This window comes from Arachis hypogaea, chromosome 20 (assembly GCF_003086295.3).
Source record: "Arachis hypogaea cultivar Tifrunner chromosome 20, arahy.Tifrunner.gnm2.J5K5, whole genome shotgun sequence".
Lineage (NCBI taxonomy): Eukaryota > Viridiplantae > Streptophyta > Magnoliopsida > Fabales > Fabaceae > Arachis > Arachis hypogaea.
In genome coordinates this window covers 104,104,520-104,121,421 of record NC_092055.1, presented here as the reverse complement: position 1 = coordinate 104,121,421, position 16,902 = coordinate 104,104,520, and the positions used below count along the sequence as shown (strand labels likewise).

At 36.6% G+C, this 16,902-nt stretch overlaps 1 non-coding gene across 1 annotated transcript; it reads right to left on the bottom strand.

Moving 5' to 3' along the window:
* Positions 1–4,030: 4,030 nt before the first annotated feature.
* LOC112787421 (small nucleolar RNA R71) lies at positions 4,031–4,138 on the bottom strand. The gene has a single exon (XR_003194836.1). It is a non-coding gene; the product is annotated as a small nucleolar RNA R71 (small nucleolar RNA).
* Between the last annotated feature and the right edge of the window lie 12,764 nt (positions 4,139–16,902).

Genomic DNA, 16,902 nt, shown 5'->3' with positions numbered 1-16,902 from the left:
CTGGCTGAAATTGAGGGACTTGAGCAGAAATCAGATTCAGAGGTTGAAGAAGGACTGCTGATGCTGTTGGATTCTGACCTCCCTGCACTCAAAGTAGATTTTCTGGAGCTACAGAACTCGAAATGGCGCGCTTCCAATTGCGTTGGAAAGTAGACATCCAGGGCTTTCCAGCAATATATAATAGTCCATACTTTGGCCAAGAATAGACGACGTAAACTGGCGTTCAACGCCAGCTTTCTGCCCAAATCTGGCGTCCAGCGCCAGAAAAGGAGCCAAAACCAGAGTTGAACGCCCAAACTGGCACAAAAGCTGGCGTTCAACTCCAAGAAGGACCTCTACACGTGCAACACTCAAGCTCAGCCCAAGCACACACCAAGTGGGCCTCGGAAGTGGATTTATGCATCAATTACTTACTCATGTAAACCCTAGTGACTAGTTTATTATAAATAGGACCTTTTACTATTGTATTAGACATCTTTGGACGCCTGGTTCTTAGATCAGAGGGGCTGGCCATTCGGCCATGCCTGGACCTTTCACTTATGTAATTTTAATGGTAGAGTTTCTACACTCCATAGATTAAGGTGTGGAGCTCTGCTGTTCCTCAAAGATTAATGCAAAGTACTACTATTTTCTATTCAATTCATCTTATTTTGCTTTTAAGATATCCATTCGTACCCAAGAACGTGATGAAGGTGATGATTATGTGTGACGCTCATTACCATTCTCCCCTATGAACACGTGCCTGACAAACACTTCCGTTCTACATGAAATAAGCTAGAATGAATATCTCTTAGATCTCCTAACCAGAATCTTCGTGGTGTAAGCTAGAATGATGGCGGCATTCAAGAGAATCCGGAAGGTCTAAACCTTGTCTGTGGTATTCCGAGTAGGATTCAATGAATGAATGACTGTGACGAGCTCCAAACTCGCGATTGCAGGGCGTTAGTGACAGACGCAAAAGGATAGTAAATCCTATTCCAGCATGATCGAGAACCGACAGATGAATAGCCGTATCGTGACAGGGTGCGTGAGCATATTATTCACTGAGAGGATAAGATGAAGCCATTGACAAGGGTGATGCCTCCAGACGATTAGCCATGCTGTGACAGGGCATTGGATCATTTTCCCGAGAGATGACCGAAAGTAGCCATTGACAGTGGTGATGTATCACATAAAGCCAGCCATGGAAAGGAGTAAGACTGATTGGATGAAGATAGCAGGAAAGCAGAGGTTCAGAGGAACGAAAAGCATCTCCATTCGCTTATCTGAAATTCCTACCAATGATTTACATAAGTACCTCTATCCCTATTCTATTATTTATTATTCGAAAACACCATTATCAATTTATATCTGCCTAACTGAGATTTGCAAGGTGACCATAGCTTGCTTCATACCAACAATCTCCGTGGGATTCGACCCTTACTCACGTAAGGTATTACTTGGACGACCCAGTGCACTTGTTGGTCAGTTACACGGAGTTGTGAACCGTGGTCTTGGCATCATGTTTTTGGCGCCATTACCAGGGAAAGAAAGAGCGATGAATTTTACATACTTAAAGTGTAATCACGATTCCGCGTACCAAGTTTTTGGCGCCGTTGCCGGGGATTGTTCGAGTTTGGACAACTGACGGTTCATCTTGTTGCTCAGATTAGGTAATTTTCTTTTTGTTTTCCTTTCAAAAATTTTTCAAAAACCTTTCAAAAATTTCTCACTTGTTTTCGAAAAAAAAATTGTTTTCAAAAATATTATTTTTCTTCAGAATTTTTAAGAATGAATTCTAGTGTTTCATGAAGCATGTTGAAGCCTATCTGGCTGTAAAGCCATACCCAAACTGCTTTGGGATTGGTCTTCAACTAATCACCTCAATGGAGTCATGCCCAATTCTTCTGGATAGGGCATGTTAGGCTTGTCATGTCTGAATTACACTCATATTTTTATTAAAGCTTGGCTGGCTATTAAGCCATGCCTGACCCTTTGATTGGAGCTTTAAGACTAACATGGCAAGATTCCTGGAATTCATATTAAAAATTTTGGAATCCTTATTTTTATTTTTCACAATAATTTTCGAAAAAAATTAAAAGAAAATACAAAAAAAATCATAAAATCATAAAAATCAAAAATATTTTTGTGTTCTTGTTTGAGTCTTGAGTCATGTTATAAGTTTGGTGTCAATTGCATGTGCATCTTGCATTTTTTCGAAAATTTCATGCATTCATAGTGTTCTTCATGATCTTCAAGTTGTTCTTGGTAAGTCTTCTTGTTTGATCTTGATGATTTTTTTGTTTTGTGTTGTATGGTGTTTTTCATATGCATTCTTGAATTCTTAGTGCGTAAGCATTAAAGAATTCTAAGTTTGGTGTCTTGCATGTTTTCTTTGCATTAAAAGTTTTTCAAAATTATGTCTATGATGTTCATCATGACATTCAAAGTGTTCTTGGTGTTCATCTTGACATTCATAGCACTCTTGCATGCATCACATGTTTTGATCTAAAATTCTCATGCATTGCATCATTTTTCTTGTTTTTCTCTCTCTTCATAAAAAAATTCAAAAATCAAAAAATATCTTTCCCTCTTTCTCTCTCATAAATTCGAAAATTAGATTTGACTTTTTTTTCAAAAAATTTTTAAAATCAAGTTGTTTTTATGAGTCAAATCAAATTTTCATTTTAAAAATCTTATCTTTTTCAAAATTTTTTTCAAAAATCAAATCTTTTTCAAATTTTTTAAGTTATTTTCGAAAATTCCAAAAATATTTTTCAAAAATCTTTTTCTTATTTTTATCAAATAATTTTCGAAAATAACAATAACAATTGATGTTTTGATTCAAAAATTTCAAGTTTGTTACTTGCTTGTTAAGAAAGATTCAAACTTTGAGTTCTAGAATCATATCTTGTGATTTCTTGTGAATCAAGTCATTAATTGTGATTTTAAAAAAAAAAATCAAATCTCTTTCAAAACTAATTTCTATCATATCTTTTCAAAAATATCTTCTTATCTTACCTTTTTCAAAAAGTTGGTTTCAAAATATCTTTTCTAACCTCCTAACTTCTTATCTTTTCAAAATTTGTTTCAACTAACTAACTAACTTTTTGTTTGTTTCTTAACTTTTTCAAAACTACCTAACTAACACTGTCTCTCTAATTTTCGAAAATATCTTCCCTCTTTTTCAAAAATTTCTTTTTAATTAACTAATTATTCTTATTTTTATTTTTGATTTTAAAAATTTTCGAAAAATACTAACATTTTTCAAAAATCATTTTCGAAAATCACTAACTCTTTTTCAAAAATATTTTTCGAAAATTCTCCCTCTCCCATCTTATTCTATTCATTTACTAACATCTCATCTCACATCTCAACCCTCCTCACAGTTGTGTTTCTTCTATTACATTACATTCTTTGTCTCCCCCTCTTCTTCTACTCACACAGGGATCCCTATACTGTGGTATAAAGGATCTCTATTATTATTATTATTTTTCTGTGCCCTCTTCTTTGTCATATGAGCAGGAGCAAGGATAAGAACATTCTTGTGGAAGCAGATCCAGAACCTGAAAGGACTCTGAAAAGAAAATTAAGAGAAGCTAAAATACAACAATCCAGAGATAACCTTTTAGAAATTTTCGAACAGGAAGAGGAGATAGCAGCCGAAAATAATAATAATGTAAGGAAGATGCTTGGTGACTTTACTGCACCTAATTCCAATTTACATGGAAGAAGCATCTCCATTCCTGCCATTGGAGCAAACAACTTTGAGCTGAAACCTCAATTAGTTTCTCTGATGCAACAGAATTACAAGTTTCATGGACTTCCATCTGAAGATCCTTTTTAGTTCTTAACTGAATTCTTGCAGATATGTGATACTGTTAAGACTAATGGAGTAAATCCTGAAGTCTACAGGCTCATGCTTTTCCCTTTTGCTGTAAGAGACAGAGCTAGATTATGGTTGGATTCTCAACCCAAAGACAGCCTGAACTCTTGGGATAAGCTGGTCACGGCTTTCTTAGCCAAGTACTTTCCTCCTCAAAAGCTGAGCAAGCTTAGAGCTGATGTTCAAACCTTCAGACAGAAAGAAGGTGAATCCCTCTATGAAGCTTGGGAAAGATACAAACAGTTGACCAAAAAGTGTCCTTCTGACATGCTTTCAGAATGGACCATCCTGGATATATTCTATGATGGTTTATCTGATCTATCAAAGATGTCATGGACACTTCTGCAGGTGGATCCATTCACCTAAAGAAAACACCTGCAGAAGCTCAAGAACTCATTGACATGGTTGCTAATAACTAGTTCATGTACACTTCTGAAAGGAATCCTGTGAGTAATGGGACGCCTATGAAGAAGGGAGTTCTTGAAGTTGATACTCTGAATGCCATATTAGCTCAGAATAAAATATTGACTCAGCAAGTCAATATGATCTCTCAGAGTCTGCATGGAATGCAAGCTGCATCGAATAGTACTCAAGAGGCTTCTTATGCAGAAGAAGCTTATGATCCTGAGAACCCTGCAATAGCAGAGGTAAATTACTTAGGTGAACCTTATGGAAACACCTATAACTCATCATGGAGAAATCACCCCAATTTCTCATGGAAGGATCAAAAGCCTCAACAAGGCTTTAATAATGGTGGAAGAAACAGGTTTAACAATAATAAACCTTTTCCATCATCCACTCAGCAACAGACAGAGAACTCTGAACAAAATGCTTCTAATTTAGCAAATCTAGTCTCTGATCTCTCTAAGGCCACTGTGAGTTTCATGAATGAAACCAGGTCTTCCATTAGAAATTTGGAAGCACAAGTGGGCCAGCTGAGTAAAAGGATCACTGAAATCCCTCCAAGTACTCTCCCAAGCAATACAGAAGAGAATCCAAAAGGAGAGTGCAAGGCCATTGACATAAGCACCATGGCCGAACCCAAGGAGGGAGAGGAAGACGCAAATCCCAAGGAGGAAGACCTCCTGGGACGTCCAGTGATCAATAAGGAGCTTCCCTCTGAGGAACCAAAGGACTCTGAGGCTTATCTAGAGACCATAGAGATTCCATTGAACCTCCTTATGCCCTTCATGAGTTCTGATGAGTATTCCTCTTCTGAAGAGAATGAGGATGTTACTGAAGAGCAAACTGCCAAGTTTCTTGGTGCAATCATGAAGCTGAATGCCAAATTATTTGGCATTGATACTTGGGAAGTTGAACCTCCCTTTTTCATCAATGAACTAAGTGATCTGGATCAACTGACATTGCCTCAGAAGAGACAGGATCCTGGAAAGTTCATAATACCTTGTACTATAGGCACCATGATCTTTAAGGCTCTGTGTGACCTTGGTTCAAGGATAAACCTCATGCCCCTCTCTGTAATAGAGAAACTGGGAATCTATAGGGTGCAAGCTGCTAAAATCTCATTAGAGATGGTAGACAATTCAAGAAAACAGGCATATGGACAAGTAGAGGACGTGTTAGTAAAGGTTGAAGGCCTTTACATCCCTGCTGATTTCATAGTCCTGGATACTGGAAAGGAAGAGGATGAATCCATCATCCTAGGAAGACCTTTCCTGGCCACAGCAAGAGCTGTGATTGATGTTGACAGAGGTAAACTAGTCTTTCAATGGAATGAGGACTCCCTTGTGTTTAAAACTCAAGGATCTCCCTCTGCAACCATGGAGAGGAAGCAGAGAAAGCCTCTCTCAAAGCAGAGTCAAATAAAGGCCCCACAGTCAAACTCTAAGTTTGGTGTTGGGAGGCCACAACCAAACTCTAAGTTTGGTGTTGAACTCCCATATCCAAACTCTAAGTTTGGTGTTGGAGAGTCTCAACAAAGCTCTGCACATCTGTGAGGCTCCATGAGAGCCCACTGTCAAGATATTGACATTAAAGAAGCGCTTGTTGGGAGGCAACCCAATTTTTATTTATCTAACTATGTTTTTCTTAGTTATATGTCTTTATAGGTTCATGATCATGTGGAGTCACAAAACAAACAAAAAAATCAAAAACGGAATCAAAAACAGCAGAAGAAAAATCACACCCTGGAGGAGCATCTGTCTGGCGTTCAAACGCCGGAACAGAGCATGGTTCTGGCGCTGAACGCCCAGAATGGGCAGCATCCTGGCGCTGAACGCCCAGAACAAGCATGGTTCTGGCGTTCAACGCCAGAAATGGCAGCAAATCAGCGTTGAACGCCCAAAATGGGCACCAACCTGGCGCTGAACGCCCAGAGTTGTGTGCAAGGGCATTTTACATGCCTAAATTGGTGCAGGAATGTAAATGCCTTGACACCTCAGGATCTGTGGACCCCACAGGATCATCTCAGGATCTGTGGACACCACAGGATCCCCACCTACCTCATCATCTCTCTTTCCATTCATGATCATCCCTTCTGTTTTCCATTTACCACTCATATCCATACACCCACTACCTTCAAAATTCAACATCTCTCTCCCATCCAATCCCACCCATATGGCCGAATACACACACCCATCCATCTCCTCCATATCTTCTTCTTTTTCTTCTTCTATTCTTTCTTCTTTTGCTCGAGGGCGAGCAACATTCTAAGTTTGGTGTGGTAAAAGCATAGCTTTTTTGTTTTTTCCATAACCATTGATGGCACCTATGGCCAGAGAAACCTCTAGAAAGAGGAAAGGGAAGACAAAAGCTTCCATCAAGGGTCTATAGCTCAGTGGTAGAACATTTGACTGCAAATCAAGAGATCCCTGAGATACCTCAGGGGATACATTTTCTTCCACACAATTATTGGAAGCAACTAAGGGTGGAACATCAAGAGCACTCCATCATGCTTCATGAAATAGGAGAAGATCAAAAAGCAATGAGGGAGGAGCAACAAAGATAAGGAAGAGACATAGAAGAGCTCAAGGACATCATTGGTTCCTCAAGAAGGAAACGCCACCATCACTAAGGTGGATTCATTCCTTGTTCTTATTTCTCCTGTTTTTCGTTTTCTATGTTATGTGCTTATCTATGTTTGTGTCTTCATTACATGATCATTAGTAGTTAGTAACTTTGTCTTAAAGTTATGCATGTCCTATGAGTCCATCGCCTCTCTTAAATGAAAAATGTTTTAATTCAAAAGAACAAGAAGTACATGAGTTTCGAATTTATCCTTGAACTTAGCTTAATTATATTGATGTGGTGACAATGCTTCTTGTTTTCTGAATGTATGCTTGAACAGTGCATATGTCTTTTGAAGTTGTTGTTTAAGAATGTTAAATATGTTGGCTCTTGAAAGAATGATGACTAGGAGACATGTTATTTGATAATCTGAAAAATCATAAAAATGATTCTTGAAGCAAGAAAAAGCAGCAAAGAACAAAGCTTGCAGAAAAAAAAATAAAATAAAATAGGCGAAGAAAAAAATAGAAAGAAAAAGAAAAAGCAAGCAGAAAAAGCCAAAAGCTCTTAAAACCAAGAGGCAAGAGCAAAAAGCCAATAACCCTTAAAACCAAAAGGCAAGGGCAAATAAAAAGGATCCCAAGGCTTTGAGCATCAGTGGATAGGAGGGCCTAAAGGAATAAAATCCTGGTCTAAGCGGCTAAACCAAGCTGTCCCTAACCATGTGCTTGTGGCGTGAAGGTGTCAAGTGAAAACTTGAGACTGAGCGGTTAAAATCAAGGTCCAAAGCAAAAAAAGAGTGTGCTTAAGAACCCTGGACACCTCTAATTGGGGACTTTAGCAAAGCTGAGTCACAATCTGAAAAGGTTCACCCAATTATGCGTCTGTGGAATTTATGTATTCGGTGGTAATACTGGAAAACAAAGTGCTTAGGGCCACGGCCAAGACTCATAAAACAGCTGTGTTCAAGAATCATCATACTGAACTAGGAGAATCAATAACACTATCTGAACTCTGAGTTCCTATAGATGCCAATCATTCTGAAACTTCAATGGATAAAGTGAGATGCCAAAACTATTCTAGAGGCAAAAAGCTATAAGTCCCGCTCATTTGATTGGAGCTATGTTTCATTGATAGTTTGGAATTTATAGTATATTCTCTTCTTTTTATCCTATTTGATTTTCAGTTGCTTGGGGACAAGCAACAATTTAAGTTTGGTGTTGTGATGAGCGGATAATTTATACGCTTTTTGACATTGTTTATAGTATGTTTTTAGTAGTATCTAGTTACTTTTAGGGATGTTTTCATTAGTTTTTATGTTAAATTCACATTTCTGGACTTTACTATGAGTTTGTGTGTTTTTCTGTGATTTCAGGTATTTTCTGGCTGAAATTGAGGGACTTGAGCAGAAATCAGATTCAGAGGTTGAAGAAGGACTACTGATGCTGTTGGATTCTGACCTCCTTGCACTCAAAGTGGATTTTCTGGAGCTACAGAACTCGAAATGGCGCGCTTCCAATTGCATTGGAAAGTAGACATTCAGGGCTTTCCAGAAAAATATAATAGTCCATACTTTGGCCAAGAATAGACGACGTAAACTGGCGTTCAACGCCAGCTTTCTGCCCAAATCTGGCGTCCAGCCCCAGAAAAGGAGCCAAAACCAGAGTTGAATGCCCAAACTGGCACAAAAGCTGGCGTTCAACTCCAAGAAGGACCTCTACACGTGCAACACTCAAGCTCAGCCCAAGCACACACCAAGTGGGCCCCGGAAGTGGATTTATGCATCAATTACTTACTCATGTAAACCCTAGTGACTAGTTTATTATAAATAGGACCTTTTACTATTGTATTAGACATCTTTGGACGCCTGGTTCTTAGATCAGAGGGGCTGGCCATTCGGCCATGCCTGGACCTTTCACTTATGTAATTTTAACGGTAGAGTTTCTACACTCCATAGATTAAGGTGTGGAGCTCTGCTGTTCCTCAAAGATTAATGCAAAGTACTACTGTTTTCTATTCAATTCATCTTATTTCACTTCTAAGATATCCATTCGCACCCAAGAACGTGATGAAGGTGATAATTATGTGTGACGCTCATTACCATTCTCCCCTATGAACACGTGCCTGACAAACACTTCCGTTCTACATGAAATAAGCTAGAATGAATATCTCTTAGATCTCCTAACCAGAATCTTCGTGGTGTAAGCTAGAATGATGGCGGCATTCAAGAGAATCCGGAAGGTCTAAACCTTGTCTGTGGTATTCCGAGTAGGATTCAATGAATGAATGACTGTGACGAGCTCCAAACTCACGATTGCAGGGCGTTAGTGACAGACGCAAAAGGATAGTAAATCCTATTCCAGCATGATCGAGAACCGACAGATGAATAGCCGTGCCGTGACAGGGTGCGTGAGCATATTATTCACTGAGAGGATAAGATGAAGCCATTGACAAGGGTGATGCCTCCAGACGATTATCCGTGCCGTGACAGGGCATTGGATCATTTTCCCGAGAGATGACCGAAAGTAGCCATTGACAGTGGTGATGTATCACATAAAGCCAGCCATGGAAAGGAGTAAGACTGATTGGATGAAGATAGCAGGAAAGCAGAGGTTCAGAGGAACGAAAAGCATCTCCATTCGCTTATCTGAAATTCCTACCAATGATTTACATAAGTACCTCTATCCCTATTCTATTATTTATTATTCGAAAACACCATTATCAATTTATATCTGCCTAACTGAGATTTGCAAGGTGACCATAGCTTGCTTCATACCAACAATCTCCGTGGGATTCGACCCTTACTCACGTAAGGTATTACTTGGACGACCCAGTGCACTTGCTGGTCAGTTACACGGAGTTATGAACCGTGGTCTTGGCATCATATTTTTGGCACCATTACCAGGGAAAGAAAGAGCGATGAATTTTACATACTTAAAGTGTAATCACGATTCCGCGTACCAGAGACCTATTGGTACAATAAGTTCTTCTAGATCTAGGGAGCAGCACAAATGTACTGTTCTAGATCTATGCAATCTATAACTCAGAAAGTCTTTTTCCATTAGCGGAGCTTGACTCCCGATTAGAAATACAACACCGATTTATGCCTATAGACACTTTTACTAAGGTTGCATTAGCAGAAGATAGAGACAAGTTCACATACATTGGAAATGCTCTCAATGGACCTAACAACCAACAACTTATTAACATGCTCAGATCAAACATAGCCCTCTTTGCTTAGACTCCAGTAGACATGCCTGAGATTGATCCAAACATCATCTGCCCCAGGCTAGCACTAAATCCCTGCATCAACCTATAGCCCAGAAGAATAGACACCTTGGTATAGACAAATATAAAGCATTTCTAGAAGAAACTCAAAAACTACTTGATGCCGATTTTATCAATGGCAAATGTGCATGGATTTTACTAACCTCAACAAGGTCTGCAAAAAGTTGCATATCCTTTTCCCTGTATTGATAAATTAGTTGATAGTTGATGTGCAAAATTTAAAGTTCACGGATACCGCCAAGTGCACTGGATTATTCAAGTAATACTACGGTGAGTGAATATCATTTTCACAAGGATTAATGGATTGAGGCAAGCAACGCCTAATTAAATATCTAATTAGATTGATCAAATCTTATATTTTAGATTATGGATCTTATAGAAAAGAAGAAACAGAAGAAGAGAATCAGAAGAATGCTTGAAGTTGAGAGAAATCAATAGATGAGAACACGGTACCGAAAATCGAGATTTTATGTAGAATCGAAAAGATAATTAAAAATGGTAGAGCGTAAAATCGTAAAACGGAACGTAAGATTTTACTAAATATATAAATTTTTCAATATCAATTATAAGAGCAATATAATATGATAAAATTAAGTATTTTAAATAAAAATGAGAATTTAAATTTGACCAAAGTATCATAAATAATAACATGATAAAATAAAGCTAAAATAGCATAAATATATAACAAATGCAACATTTGTAAAGTTCAAAGATAAAAATATAAACTAGCCTCAAGTCTAATATGCAACATTACAAATATAAAATAGATAATATAACATCATACTAAAAAATATAAAGACTAGAACAATTCATTAACATCATGATCATCATGTTCTTTAACGTTTTGATTTCCATTAGGAGAAAAGTTGAGAAGCTCATTGAAAGCATCATCATCAAGAAGAGAAATCTCCAAATCAATCAAAGGACTCCCATCTTTACCTCCATCTTTTTGAGGGGCTAAGTTTACATCATTTTGTGTGTCAAACTCCTCCAAATTTTCTATCATATTTTCATCTTCCACAATCTGTTCTTCATTTGAATTCAACTCTTCAAGACTATAGTCAACACTGTTTCTTGATGGCTTCTTCCTTGCCAATCTTGAATTGGTAATCACAACAACAACGTCATTCATTGTGCTTGTCTTTAAATAATTTCTCCTTTTCGTATGAACCTAATAATATCAAACTTTATGAGAATTTATTTAAAATAAATACATATGCTAATTAGAAAATAATAGAATTGAATAATTAACTAATTCTATAATTTAAAAAATAAATCTCTAAACTAGTATTAAATTAAAAGTTTACCATCTCAAAAGCACTCCAATTGCGCTTACATTCCGAAGAACTACAAGTCAAGCTCAAGACACGGATAGCAAACTTTTGAAGTTCTGGATGTTCATCCCATAAGAATCCCATCATTGTGAAGGGTTTTGGTTTTGAGAGCATTTTTGGCTACATCTCTACCAAAAAATTTAGCCTTACCCTTGAAATCTTCAAGTTGACTATTAATAATTGTAATGAGTGCAGGATCTCCCACAAATATATCCAAACAATCATAAAGTCATTTTTTAATATCATACTCAACCTTAAAATTAGGACTATAATGAATTTGTGGATTCAAATAATAGCTTGCAGCATGCAAAGTCTTAAAGAGTTGTTTGTCCCATCTTGCATCAATAATATCCCACAAAGGCTTATAACTAAAAAGAACATAGAAATAGTGAATTAGACAATTACCTAATTAGTAAATAATTAAATGGTAATACTGAAAGAAAAATGTTTACTTATTACTAGTTTTATTACCTTACCTCAACATTTTGAAAAGCATCTTTAATCTTTTCTTTAGCACGATCAATTTCAAAATACATGTATCCCATGGTTGATTTTTCCTCTGAATCCACTATACAGAGCACATGAAGAAGAGGATAAGCACCTCTCAAGCAATGGATATTGTTTTTTCAAAATATTTTATCCAAAACAATATTTTCAATATTTTTCCATCCCTTGTCTTTGAACACTTTCTTGCCTTCCACTCATCAGAGATGAACATTCTAATTATTGGATTCTTTTTCTCATTAAGACTACCCAAAGTAAGGTAGGAAGTAGCGAATCGTGTCATACCCGGTCTCACCAAATCTCTTCCTTTGGTGTGTTGTTGCAAAAGGGAAATTAGAGAAGTCCTATAATATATGTAAGTAGTAAGTCTTCTTCCTTTGGCAATAGTATCTTTGTGAAGAGCTAGCTTCTTCTCAAAATCTTCAAGCATCAAATTAATACAATGAGCGGCACAAGGAGTCCAATAAAGATTATTTCTCTTTTCCATCAATATTTATCCCGCCTTTCTGTAGTTAGCTACATTATTAGTTACAACTTGAACCACATTCTCCTCTACCACTTCCTCTACAACTTCATCAATCATCTTGAATATCTTTTCAGCTGTTTTGCATATATCAGAAGCATTAATGGATTTCAAAAAAACAGTTCCCTTAGGACTATTCACAAGGAAGTTGAGAATAGTTCTCCTTCTTTTATCTGTCCATCCATTTGTCATAATAGTGCATCCAATTTTCTTTCATTTAGCTCTATGTTCTTCTAATGTTAGTTTGGTTGACTCTACCTTCTTCTTCAATAATTTTTCTCTTAACTCATCATAAGAGGGTGGCTTGAATCCTAATCCATGACGGGAAACCTTCTCAAACATGCTATGATATTCTTCAAACCTTGCAACATTAAAGGGAATAGCGTTATTGTAGATGAACGAAACAATTTCATCACACGCCTCTTTCCTTAGACCCTTCTTAAAAATAGAGTTTATTGTTGTTTGAGTGCTCACACCCCTTTTCTTAAAGAGATTTGCTGGTGTCTCTATTTCTTTTCCCTGTCTCTTCTCACCAACTAAAGCATCCCCTTCTTTTTTTACTCCTTCATCTTTACTTTGTATCTTTTTCTCAAAGTCTCGTGTCTTAACCAAATTTTTTTGCAAACCAACAACAATATCAAACATCTCCTTTTTAACCTTATCAGAAATACCTATACAAGGTTCAATATCTTTTTTTGTTCCAGCCAAAAGATGTTTCAACCTATACACTCCTGCTGTCACCATCTTATCACAATACTTTCATTTTATTTTCTTGGCATCTCTATCAATAGAATCCATGCTTCCAAGATTTGTCACTTGTATTTCCTAGAGTATTTTTAGCAATCTTCTCGAATGTACCACTACCAGCAGTTTTAGCACCAGTGTTATTTTCACCATTATTCGCATTTGAAGCCATTTTAAACATAAATAAATAGAAGTAAAAAATTAATCCTTTAAGACTAAACTATGGTTTTTGAAGTGAGAATACAGTAGTAATTTCTTTTATGAAGGAGGGGGCTTAAAGCCCCAAATATAGTAGTAATAAACTAATAATACAATACATTAATAAAATTTTTACCATTATTTGCATTTGAAGCCATTTTAAACCTAAATAAATAGAAGTAAACAATTAATCCGTTAAGACTAGCCTATGGTTTTTGAAGTGAGAATACATTAGTAATTTTTTTTTATGAAGGAGGGGGCTTAAAGCCCCAAATATAGTAGTAATAAACTAATAATACAGTACATTAATAAAATTTGAACAACTTTATATACAGTAAACTAATGAATGCATTATCAAGTGAGAATATTTAAATATTAGTATATTACTATCAATAATGAAACAAATTTACATAATTTTTAAAGAAAATTGTGCAGTATATATCAAATTCACTTGTTGAATAGCTCGTGAACATGAATCCCAAAATATTTGTTTCATCCGTGCCTAGCTAGCTAGCATCAAAGAGAAAATAAAATCATACTGAACATTACCAAAGGTATGAATGTGTCCCTTGTAACATAAATTCCTACCTATACTCTCAAACACATCAATTGGAGCAACTAATTACCAATTACAGCACGAGAGCTAAATATGCTAAATATTACTACACAAAGGCTTATATGAATATCGGATAGTGTCATTAAATTCATTAAATAGCTAACAACCTTTAACAAGATGGAATTATAAATTTTCTTCTAAAACAAACTTATATACAAAAGCAAATATATCTACTAATGCCAGTGAAGTGAACAAATAAACATACATGCCACTATTATCTAAATAATAACATAAATGATCTTTATTTTAATCAATAACTTTATATTCTATTATCTACTATCTAATAATATAGTCGGTATAAGTGATGCGTGAGCATCTTTCCTATCTTTTCCTAGTGAATTTGTATTTAAATTGTTGAGTTTAATCAAGAATTAATTATCTTTTAGCCACTATGGATGCTATTTTGAGTCTTGTGCAATTCTGTTTATTTTAGGTAGCATTCAGATGGATTTGATGGAGTTTCTGCAAGAGAAAGAGAAGAAACCAAGGAGCTGACCAGCAAGGAGCGACACGTGCGCGTTCCTCACGCGTACGCGTGATTCGGAGCTGTCCATGGCGACGCGTGCGCGTACCTGACGCGTATGCGTGAAAAGCGAAAGTTGCACAGAGACGCGTGCCCGTACCTGATGCGTACGCGTGACACGCGAAGAAGATCATCGACGTGTATGCGTGACTGACTTGTACGCGTGACATGCGCCACATGCAGAATTCGCAAAAAATGCTGGAGGCAATTTCAGGCCGAGTTTCGACCCAGTTTTCGGCCCAGAAACACAGACTAGAGCCAGGGAATAGTAGAGATTCAAGGGAGATTCACACAAGAATGGTTATGCCCACTCCAAGTTAGGCGTGGTCCCTACGAAGCAAGAGGTCCCCATCCATCAATTAAAGACGTGCTGATTGCTATAATTAATTCTGATTTAAACTTTAATTTTTAATAGGAAAAGATAGTATTTTAGTTTTAGAAGATAGATTTTAAATTAATTAGGATTAGATATAAAAGGGGAATGGAATTATTCCAGAAGGGGTATTCCATTCCACCTCAGCCTAATTTACAATCCTTATTTTCTCTCTGAACCATGAGCAACTAAACCTCCACTGTTAAGGTTAGGAGCTCTGTCTATTGTATGGATTAATTTTATTGTTTTTCTATTTTAATTCATGTACTGATTTATATTTCAAGGATTGTTTTCATTCTTTATCTTATGAATTTGGGTGGAACGGAAGTATGACCCTCTTTCTAATTGAGTTCTTGTATAACTTGGAAAAGCTCTTTACTTGAACAACAGCTTGAAAACAATTTCTCTTAAATTCTAATTATCTGGACTTAACGGAATACGTGACATATAATCTTCTTATATTTGGATAATTAGGATTTTTGTGGCATAATAACTAGAATTAAGCTTCACCCCCTAATTGGAATTAATTGACCAAGGAATTGGCGGTTGATAAATTTTAGAGGAGACTAGAAAGGTCTAAGGAATTAGGGTCTAGTCACATATAGTTTGCCATGAATTAAATCTTACATGATTAAAATAAATTAATAAGAAAAGTCAATCCGAAAAATAGGTAACTCTGAAGCCTTAACTGCCTTCTCCATATTTTATTCCCAACTTATTTATTTTCCTGTCTTCTGTTTAATGCTTTTTGAACTTTCAAATACTATTTTCTATTTGTCTAACTAAGTAAATCATTTAACCATTGTTGCTTAGTCCATCAATCCTCGTGGGATCGACCCTCACTCACCTGAGGTATTACTTGATACGACCCGGTGCACTTGCCGGTTAGTTTGTGGTTGTAAATACCGCACCAAGTTTTTGGCGCCGTTGCCGGGGATTGATAGTGATTAACAACTATCAGTTGTGTGATTGCTTAGATTAGGCGTTTTAGTTTTAATTTTTTTAATTTTTGCTTAGTATTTTCAAAAAAAAATTTCAAATAAATAGCACTAATATTTTTCCTTAATTTCTGAAATTAAGTTTGGTGTCACCTAGTTAATTTTATTTTAATTTTCTTGTTTATTTTTCCTGTTAATTTTCAAAAATTTCTGTCTAACTTTAGTTATCATTTTTGAAATTTATTTATTTATTTTATTTAGTATTTTATTTTATTATTTTACACAAGATACCTCACTAGGACTTCTCTGCACTCTGACGTAGAGAATCCCATCTTTTCTTGTCTTCTGTTTATTTATGTGTAGGAACAGGGACAAGAAACCTCTGTTAGACTTTGATCCAGAACCTAAAAGGACTTGTAGGTGATGTTTACAACAAGCAAGACTTTACAAGGTTGTAGAACCCACTATGGATCATAATAATGCTGTTGGTACGCGGAATCGTGATTACACTTTAATTATGTAAAATTCATTGCTCTTTCTTTCACTGGAAATGGCGCCAAAAACTTGATGCCAAGACCATGGTTCACAACTCCGTGTAACTAACCAGCAAGTGCACTGGGTCGTCCAAGTAATACCTTACGTGAGTAAGGGTCGAATCCCACGGAGATTGTTGGTATGAAGCAAGCTATGGTCACCTTGCAAATCTAAGTTAGGCAGATATAAATTGATAATGGTGTTTTCGAATAATAATTAATAGAATAGGGATAGAAATACTTATGTAAATCATTGGTGAGAGTTTCAAATAAGCGAATAGAGATGCTTTCGTTCCTCTGAAGCTCTGCTTTCCTGCTATCTTCATCCAATCAGTCTTACTCCTTTCCATGGCTGGCTTTATGCAAGGGCATCACCGTTGTCAGTGGCTACATCCCCTCCTCTCAGTGAAAAATATGCTCACATGCTCTGTCACAGCACGGCTAATCATATGTCGGTTCTCGATCATGCTGGAATAGGATTCACCCTCCTTTTGCG